Below are 11,255 nucleotides of genomic sequence, written 5' to 3'. Positions count from 1 at the left end.
CTGAATCTCATTATGTTGTTTAAATTGGGTGCAAACCCTTTAATTAGGGTTTCATCCAGACCAGCCTACTCGGCGAGTCCAAGCGCGGACTCGGTGAGTAGATTACTTAAACCCGCGTCCCAACCTCGCATCTACTTGATGAGTTAGGGTTGCCACTCGTCGAGTCACTAATACAAATGATATAAAAGTAGATCAAATATGTACCAGAAACGAGGTGTTACAATTCTCCCCCAGTTATCTTAGACTTCGTCCTCGAAGTTTGTTGTCTCTATAAACAACTCTGGGTAGTGTTCTCTCATCTCCTCATCGGGCTCCCACGTCCACTTCGAGCCTTTGCGGTGCTGCCACTGCACCTTTACTAGCTAAACCACCTTGTTCCTGAAGGTCTTTGTCTTCTGATCTAAGATCGCAATAGGTATTTCAATGTAATTTAGGATGCCATCCACCTGAATGTCCTCTAATGGTACAATTGTTGACTCATCCACTAAGCACTTCTGTAGCTGAGAAACATGGAAAGTGTTGTAGATTTGGCTAAACTCTGCCAGAAAATCTAACCGATACGCGACCCGACCCACCCGGGCCAAAACCCTAAAAGGACCAATGAATCTGGGGCCGAACTTGACCCGCTTCCAAAATCGGATGACACCCTTCCAGGGTGACACCTTCAGGATGACCATATCGCGCACGTGGATCTCCAAGTCCGAGCGCCGCTTATCGATGTAACTCTTCTGCCGACTCTACATAGTCTGAAGCCTGATACGAACCTGTTGTATCAACTCTATGGTCTTGAGTACTACCTCCGTACACCCCATGACTCTCTGACCGACCTCACCCCAATAGATTGGGGTCCTACACTTTCTCCCATAAAGCATCTCAAAGGGAGGGTGGTCAATACTAGCGTGGTAACTGTTGTTATATGAAAATTCCGCTAATGGAAGATATGTATCCCAACTGCCACCGAAATCTAGGACACATGCACGAAGCATTTCATCGAGAGTCTGAATCATCCTCTCGCTCTGCCCGTCCGTCTGATGGTGGAAAGCGGTGTTGAAATGAAGACGAGTACCCATCTCATCATGAAACTGCTTCCAAAACCTGGAAGTGAATTGGACGTCCCGGTCTGACACTACATAAACAAGCACACCGTGATGTGCCACTACCTCTCGCATATAAATATCGGGTAACTTCTCAGCTGAGATGCTCTCCTAGATCGGTATAAAATGTGCACTCTTGGTTAACCGATCCTGATCGAGATTCGGTCTCAAAACGTCTCGTAACCACCATTTTGATAATACACCAGAGAGATCTCGGATAATCCATATAATAACAGGGAACCAACTCCCAACTAAACCATAGGGGTTGTGAATTCCTTGCTATATGTATGGGTCCTGTGCATTCAGTACTACGAGCCCATACTACCTTCCACACCTACCCGTATTTTTCTCAAGTATCATCACAACGCCCTAACAATATACCTTAACATGGTGAGCGATCAATCCTCACTCCATGAAACTTCCATCAACTGTGCATCACTCGTGTATGCTAGCCATGCATAACGCTGGACCTATAGACTTTCATATACTCGATCCTACGCTAAGCCCTTCATCAAACAAGAACAAGAAATAAGGCCAAATAAAACATTCTCAGGTTATAAGATCTTAAATATATACGGTCGTGATGCATATACTAAGCAACTACAGTAATGATGTCAATTTCATGTAAGGAAAACCCTATGCTATCAGGCATCATACAATCAAACAATTCTATCACGCAATTCCTGAAGATCCCTATCCTAGTACCAGCATGTTGTTTTATCATATCATAATATCAAATATCGGTATGGTATTATGGGGTCTACTTACTGGCTCCAACTGATCGTACACTCTGCATCCTCCTTTAGTATTTTAAAAACCAGTTAAAAATCATTTTGAAAATCATTTCCTTGATTTGATACTGGATTCACACTATTGTTCATCCAATTCACTCAAACCAAGGCTCTGATACCAACTTGTAACACCCATAAATATCATACCAATTTAAAACTATTTCAAACATCCAAAATCCATTAGTTATTACAAAATGTTTTCAAAATAGTTTCATATCAGAGTATCAAAGAAACCATAAGTCCAAAACGCAAGGATGTGTAAGGTTACGCCTCCTTGCCGAGACATCTAAAGCACCTGAAACAATAAACTAAAATTGTAAGCCCGAAGCTTAGTGACTTCCCCCAATATACTGATACATAGCACGTAGCACATATACAATGATAATAATAACAGCAATAACATGAAAATGGGTCCACAACTACACAAATTGGATTACTGCTGAGCCTAAAGTATGAGTCTGGTATGCCCACCTCGACCCTCAGCACATATCTGGTTTGCTCTCAAGCCCACAACACAAGTCTGGATTACCCTCGGCCTATAACTTATGTCTGGATTTCTCGATCAGTCCTCTGACTGGAATACAATAAGTAGTCCTCAGTACGAGTTTGGCATGCTCTACCCGACCCTCAGCTCGTATCTGTAATGCATGAGTACTCAGTATGAGTATGGTATTCCTACCCCGACCCTCAGCTCATATCTAGCATACTCCAGGGTTTTTTTTACCACCGCACGGAGTAGTGCAACCTCAACCCTACCAAACAATATAACATGTCGACTAAAGTACAATTGATTAGCCCTCAGTACGAGTCTAACATGCCCTGCCCGACCCTCAGCTCCTATCTGGAATGCATATGAGTCCTCAGTATGAGTCTAGTATGCCCTCCATGGCCCTCAGCTCATATCTGGTATACTCTAGGGTTTGTTAGCCAATGCACGGAGTAGCACAATGTTAACCCAACCACACAACATAACATGTCGACATATAACATATAAGTACACATACAAATAATCAGACGGTATCACAGGTAGTCCTATAGATCTACCAGACTATCATATCAACTGGTATACATCACTAACTCATACTCAACATATCAATAATTACTAGGATATTAAATCCAATGGGCCGACATTGGTGCCTTAGACCCCTTTGTATAGTGAGGACAACTCACATCGCACTGCTGAAGTCCCACAGGTAAAACCCTAGTTACTGGATGGCAGATTCCCGAACTGTCAACATGAAAACAACACCCAATAGATAATTGGGTTCCAATACCTAACCATAACTCCATGCTTGGGGTAAAAGGATAATTTATCCCCAACCTAGCTTGATTCAAGCCCAAGGACCAACTCACACTCCAAAGACCTAAAAGTCAACCAATGGACCAAAGCCCAACATATGGCCCAATTTTCCAAATTGGGCCCAAACCTGTTCATGGTCTCATCTTTAAGGCCCAATTATTTATCCTAGTCCCAACACTTGGCATTCGGATGGCCCAATATCTCAAAATCATCAAGGCCGAATTGTGGCCCAATTTTCCAAATTAGGCCTAAATCCCTCATATGGGCCTTACCCTAAAGCCCATCATAATATTTTAGTTCATTTACTTGTTCTTGGATAGCCCATTAACAGCCCAAACACCAAAGCCCAATAGAAAGGCCCAACTCAAGGCCCAAGCAAAATTAGGGTTTTCACTTAAAATGACAATTAGGGTTAAGGGTTTCTTACTTAACCCATTAAGTACTTAATCGATTAAGTCCATCAATCCACTAGGCCAAACATAGAATGTGATAAGGCTTAATTCAAAATTCGAATTCAATGTCCAAAATACGGGTCCCGATAGTTCTAAAACTAGCATATCCAAAATTAGGGTTTTTCTAAACCCTAATTAGGGTTTCCAACTCAATCGCATGCCCACTAGTCAAAAGGTTAGGTTTTTGGTAAATTAGGGCTTCATTAGGTCAATAGGATTTAATAAGTCGGGCACCACCCACTACCACCACGGGTAGTGGCAGTCAATGGCGGCTCACGGCGGCGACCACCACCTCACGATGGTGGTTATGGTTCTAGTCTAATTATGTCCAAGGATCACAAAAGCAAACTATTCACGAGCCACACCGCCACCCAACACGATGGCTGGTGGCAGAAGGAGGCGGCAGCCACCACCTCACGGTGGTGGTTATGAGTTTTCTTGATTAAACTAGCACCGATTACGATTTACAACGCAAAATTCCAGATAACACACACACAACCACCCTTGTGGTTGCCAGCGGTGGTACATGGTCACAGCCACCACCTCACGGTGGTGGCGGTGGCTTTTCCATGAACTTCGGCCAAACAAAACACCATACACGACATGTACATCAACCAAAGAGACATACACATGCGTCTTTGCTCAAAAAGCGAACCCAACACCCACTTGTGGTTGGCGAGGATGACATTGGGCGAAGCAGCCGGAAACAGCAGCGCTTATGGCGTTTCACAGGCAACAAGAGGTTAGCGTCCGGTGACCACTCTGTCTTCAATGGGTACGGGAAGCGGCGGTGGCTGACTCTACTTGAACGATGTCCTAATGCAAGTTTTTTCCCTCAGCCACAGTGGAATGGTAATAATGAAGTTATCCCAGCTTCCCAAGTGTGGTGGTGGTATAGACTTGTGTTTTTCGCTACCTATCCCGACGACATGTTGCTGGTATAGACTTTCAGAATATTGCGAACAATTTTGTCATTCCTGTCGGACTTGTAGAAACGACATATCGCCGACACAGATATGGTAAAAAGAATTTAGTCAATGTTTGTAAAATGTATGGCGACTACATGTCGTCAACATAGCTGGACTTGTAGCGATGACATGCGTCATCGGGATAGGTGTCGTTGTCATACCTCTGTATTCTTGTAGTGTGGCTAGAGGTGGATGGTGGCAAGGGTGGGAGAGAAGTAAGAGTGACATATGGTGGTTTTTGGTGGTGATGGGTGGTGGTTAACGGTGGTGACAGGTGGTGGTTTTTGATGGTGATAAGTGGTGGTTGATAGATTTGAGAAAGAAGAAGATAAGAGATATAATAATGGTGTCGGTAGTGTTTATATTTAATTTAACAAATTTTTAATAGATTAATAATTAACAATTAATAAACAAATCAAAAAAGAAATAAATAAGGGCAAAATGGTCTTTTTATGTGCGTGGGGACTAAGCGTGAAAGAAAAAACACCTCAAGGGGAGGTTGAAGTTAATTTTTGAAAACAAAGACTAAACACGCTTTTTGGCATGTACACGAGAGACGATTGGTGTAACTGACCCAAAACAATTCCCACACGTCACTTGGCGCAACTAAATGGCTAGTGTGTGTATGTGTGTGTATTATATATATATATATATATATATATATATATATATATATATATATATATATATATATATATATATATATATATATATATATATATATATATAAGGACAGGTCATATTGTGGACAACAAATATTGTGTAGTCGTAGGAACGATTCTAGACAAAAAGAATAAATTGATGTGATTTAGGGTGTATTGTATTACAATGGGTGGGCATGTACGATATAGTCACAATAATATCATTGTAAGGGTATTACAATGGGTGGGCATGTACGATATAGTCACGATTCTTTGAATTTTAAAAATCTTATTTTAGGGAAAAAAAAATTATTTGGTCGTTCGGAAAGAATATTTTTATGAGTACGGTGAATTATGATAAAAATATATTGTGATAGAATATATATTCTGACAGAATTAACATCTTGAAAAATAACATGATTTTTACCATCATATAAAGAATAACTACATTATATATGTTCATAAATTTCCAAACTTAATGAAAATGCATACATATTCTTACAAATAGTAGACGCATAGTATGTATATTCTAACAAAATACAATGACAAAAAAGAATAAAAAAAAATCCATCTCAGCAACCCCTTATTCTGTTTCTCGTGATTGAACTCGGCCCTTTCCTTTTGTTTTGCAGATTTGAATAATACATTCTTGAAGAATAAATTCTTGAAGAATGCAACCTGGATTGCATATTCAAAAAGGACACTAACACCTGTGACATAGAATTTGGAGTGTTCTATCAATTATCAAATGCAAATAATCGAAAGTCTGTTCATTTCCTGCTATTAATTTATCTAAGTAGACCCTAAAATTTTGTTATTAAAATGAAAAAAATAAAAAATAAAAAAATAAAAAAATAAAACTTGTTTTCAGAAGTGCTTTTAACTTTCAGAACGCTTTGTTTCATTGCATATTCCTTCATTTATATCTAGATAGTATTAGTGCAAACTAGCATTAACAAAAAGGATATTCTAGATAGTGTTCGTGTGTTTGTACATTAACAGCCATGTAAGTAGACAGGGTTTCATTAATTACGCTTATGTTGGTTTAACAAACACTTGCTTGTGTATATATTTATGCGTATTTTATAATCTGTTATGATGATAAAGTAAATCAACATTTGGATTTGATAGAATTTATAATTCTTAAATTTATATGGCGGCTCTTGGTTCAATTCACAAATTATGGCCTATTGCATGACTTAGAATACAAATTAGTTACAAATAAGAAATAAGAGAAGAACTACATTAAATTATGGATTGTAGAGTTCCGAATCCTAAAAGCATCTTCTTTTATGAAATTGGCAAAGGTATAGGTCAAATATATATCAAAATCCAAATACTATATAAAAAATTAAAATTGTGTACCATTTTCTGATTTTAATTATTTTTCTGTCATCGATGATGTGCTCCCAAACTTCGATTCAGTAGATTGTGCAGAAAATTAGCCTCACATCGATTTTAATTGAAAAAAAAAGTCGAGATAATCTTGATTGTATAGCAAACCGACCACGTCGTTTATGGATCCAATTTAAGGCTTAAATTGGTGAAAATTGAAATTAAATGATGTGATGGTGGATTCTATGTATGGTGGAAGCAAGTAGTGGTTGGCAATGGTGTTGGGCAGCGATGTTGGAAGGACGGTGGGGAGGGAGGCGGAGATCGCAGAAGATTGTGAAAATGAAAGTGTAGGTTATGCATTGCATCCTTCATTCCTTAAATAATGAATTTAAAATAAGATAATAGTTTGTTTCCTAATTTATAGGGCATTAAGTTATATAATAATTAATTTGATTTACCATTTTACTATCATAACCTTATTTATTTAATTTAATGATTTATTTTTTTCAGAATTTTCATTGTTCCCTACGTCCGCACAACAATTGTGCATCCATATATGAACCTAGTTCTCTCTCTCTCACTATATATATATATATATATATATATATATATATATATATATATATATATATATATATATATATATATATATAAGAAATGTTTCAAAATATAAAAAGTTATAAACTGAAAATAAGTTTTAAAAAAAGGACAAAAGATGTAATAGTGCAAGTATTTGTGTGAAAGGTCACACGGACACGCATTAGAAGGTTGTTTTTTGATGTATGTCAAATAAACTAAGATTTTATAGATACATTCATGAAATTTTCGTTGAAATAACAACACATGTATGTATTGTGCTCAAAAGTCTTTCATGACAGTCCTTTAAAATTGCAACTAATTATGGAGAGATGGGATGTCACCTGTAAAACATGTGAAATGTATTTGATTGATAATAGTATGTCATTCAATGTATGTACTGTGTCAAAACTCTTTAATTAGTTACTGTTAACGAGTACAGCTAATTATGATGACAAGACTGACTAGTACCTGAATTTATATTGACCGACTTGTATGATTAACATTTTAACAGACTTTTACTGGTTAGAGTAGAAATTGGGTTGACTAACAGCCGCTGGTATTTGAACTCTAGCTAATAACTTCACCTCAGGCTCAAATGTGAGTAGTATAAAACCTAATGCTGGTGATATGTTTCTGCATATTTTATAATACTTGTCATCTCTTTTAATTTTCTCTCTTTATCTATCTCTTTGTCCAAATCTTGTACAAGTCATGAGCTTCACACAAACTCAGAGTTTCGGAAGGTTTCTGGTGCTCCTGTGTTTCTCTTTGATAATAACAATCTCATCTGGAGCCACCACCATTTCTGCGAACCAGCCTCTGTCTGGAGACTACACAATAATATCTGAAGGTGAACAATTTGAGCTGGGTTTCTTCAAAGCAGGTAACTCTGCCAACTATTACATAGGCATTTGGTATAAGAAGATCAAGTCCAATCCTCCCACCATAGTTTGGGTGGCAAACAGAGAAACACCAATCTCTGATAGATTCCGTTCAGAATTAAAAATCATTGATCGTAATTTGGTGCTCTTGAATGAGTCCAAGGCCCAGATTTGGTCCACAAATGTCACAACCACCACCACCACCACTTTGAACTCTGCAACAGCTGTTATTCTTGATAATGGTAACTTAGTTTTGAGAGACTCCGGTTCAAATTCAATTGAACCTTTTTGGCAAAGTTTTTACCACCCAACTCATACTTGGTTGCCTGGTGCTAAATTTGGTTATGATAATAGAACAAAAAAGAACCAGGTTCTTACATCATGGAGAAGCAAAGACGATCCTGGTGTAGGATTCTTCTCTTTCGAGCTTCAACCGTCTAGTAATGAGTATGTAATCAAGTGGAATGGCTCCCATTAATATTGGACAAGTGGTGCTTGGAATGGGAAAACATTTGACTTAATACCTGAAATGAGGTTGAATTATATTTACAATTTCAGCTATCATATGAATGAGAATGAGAGTTACTTCACTTATTCTGTGTATAATCCTTCCATTATATCTAGAAATATAATGGATGTTTCTGGTCAACTTCAGCAACTAACATGGTTGGAAGCTACCAAAGAGTGGAATTTATTTTGGTCTCAACCTAGAAAGCAGTGTGAGGTCTATGCATTATGTGGGTCTTTTGGGATTTGCCGGCAGTCTGGATTACATTTTTGTAATTGCTTGACTGGATTCAATCCTAGATCAGAGAGTGAGTGGAATCAGAGTGGTTTCTCCAGTGGGTGTGTGAGAAAAACCGATTCCCAGTGTTAGATAAACACGGAAAAGCAAGATTTTCTCAAGATTAGGGTCAAGAATCTGCCTCCAAATAACTCTGTAGCAGTTGGGAGTGCTGGTGAATGTCGTACCACCTGTATGAATGATTGCTCGTGTAATGCTTACTCATTTGTCGGTACTCAATGTTTGGTTTGGGATGGAGATCTCTTGAACCTCTCAGAAGACGATGGTAGTTCCAATACAATCTACATTAAAGTTGCTTCTAAGGATCTTCTTCATCCTAAAAAGAGTAATCCGATCACGGCCAGTGTTATTGCTTGGTTGGTGGGAGGTGTGATTCTTGTCTTGGGTCTAATTTTGGGTTTATTCTATGTAAAAAAGAGGGTATCGGTGGCAAAGATGGAAATGGTAGGATCGCTGGTGGTGTTCGCCTACAAAGATATAAAAAGAGCCACCAAAAATTTCTCAGACAAATTAGGAGGAGGTGGTTTTGGCTCCGTTTTTAAGGGGGTACTTCATGATTCATCCATTGTGGCAGTGAAAAAGCTTGAAAGCATTAGACAAGGAGAGAAGCAATTCAGGAGCGAAGTTAGCACAATGGGTATAATCCAACATGTTCATCTTGTACGTCTTCGTGGGTTTTGTGCAGAAGGTAACAGCAAGTTATTGGTGTATGATTACATGGAAAAAGGTTCTCTAGATACCTATCTTTTCTGTGGAAAACAAGTTCTAAACTGGGAAACGAGGTATCAGATTGCACTTGGAATTGCAAGAGGCTTGGTTTATCTTCACGACAAGTGCAGAGACTGCATCATTCACTGTGGCATAAAGCCAGATAACATTCTTTTAGATGCTAATTTCCAACCAAAAGTTGCTGATTTTGGGCTGGCAAAGCTTGTTGGTAGGGACTTTAGTAGGGTGTTAACAACTACAAGGGGGTCAATGGGGTATCTAGCGCCAGAATGGATATCTGGGGTGCCCGTCACAGCTAAAGCAGATGTTTATAGCTATGGAATGATGCTTTTTAAATTAGTTCATGGAAAGAGAAATGTCATGCATTGTGAATATTCAAGCAGTACATTCTACCCAGGTTTGGTTTCAAATGTTCTTATGAAGGGAGGTGATATCCTTAGCCTGCTAGACAGTAGGTTGAACAGGGAAGCTTGTGTTGAAGAAGTCACAAAAATTTTCAAAGTTGCATGTTGGTGTATCCAAGATGAGGCAGAGAGTAGGCCTGCCATGAGTCTGGTGGAAGGGATTCTTGAAGGGGTCTCAGATGTGAGCATGCCTCCAATCCCCCAAATTGTGAATTTATTTGTTGAGAACACGGGGGATGTTGTTTTCTTCACTGATTCACCCTCAAACGAGTGTTCACTAGCACAGAGCAACTCTTCGCGTGGTGACCCCCAATCAAAGAGCTCATCATCTTAAAGGTTATTCTCTATCTTCTCTGTTATGTTCACATTAGACATTATATCGTGGTAAAAATAGATGACTCGTTGACGTTTTGTTGCAAATAGATGACAAATATTGTAAAAGTATGCTACACTCTACTAAAATGTATTCTGAACATATATGTGTTAAGAATGATGATTTCTTTGTGTTTACATATTTACAACTGTTCAAAACTGCTTAATGGCCTTCTTTATGTTAACTTGGGTCCGGTTTGCTATGTATACAGATAATAATGGCCGGGAGAAATAGGCCCGCCCTAGAACGTGGATGATAGGGGAACTGTCTAGGGCCCAATTTTTAAATGGGCCCAAAAATTTTATAACAATTGTTATATTTAGAAGATAGTACAGGGCCGGACGCATGATTTTACAGTATGGGTGTCACGAAAAAGTCAAGGGTTGCACGATAGTAGAAAAAAAATAAAATTTTCAAAAAATTTTGAAAATTTTTCCACTGCTTCCGGAAAAGTCAACGATACTACTACTGACCCAACCTAAATGCACCCCGGATAGTATAACTAATTTTCTTTTAATTATTGAGTTATTATAAAACATTTGATGACATTTGCGTATTTTAAGGGCTCATTTTTTTCTTTCCCACTGGGCCCAAAATATGTTTGGAATAGCCCTGCTGAGAATGCGGATCAGTCTAGAATAAAAGCTGCATTTCATTGCACACAATCATTCTAACAACTCAATCGTTCATGTTTATATAGTTAACGTGAAAGACCCTCACTTTCATAATACTAAATCAATTTGTTACTCCAAAACATGCTATATGCATATTCACAAATAAGGAACAACAAAGTCATATATGAATCATGTGACAAACTTTCCATATTAATTAATGACTTGATTCAAAGATATACAATCAATGAGACATAACAATTTTCAAACTTGATATACATCAATAAAG

At 38.3% G+C, this 11,255-nt stretch overlaps 1 pseudogene; it reads left to right on the top strand.

Moving 5' to 3' along the window:
* The first annotated feature begins 7,690 nt into the window (after positions 1–7,690).
* Positions 7,691–10,961, top strand: LOC145035625 (G-type lectin S-receptor-like serine/threonine-protein kinase At2g19130 pseudogene; annotated as a pseudogene).
* Positions 10,962–11,255: the final 294 nt, after the last annotated feature.

Source organism: Lactuca saligna, chromosome 3 (genome assembly GCF_052625555.1).
Source record: "Lactuca saligna cultivar CGN05327 chromosome 3, ASM5262555v1, whole genome shotgun sequence".
NCBI lineage: Eukaryota > Viridiplantae > Streptophyta > Magnoliopsida > Asterales > Asteraceae > Lactuca > Lactuca saligna.
This window is presented reverse-complemented; position numbering and strand designations above follow the sequence as displayed.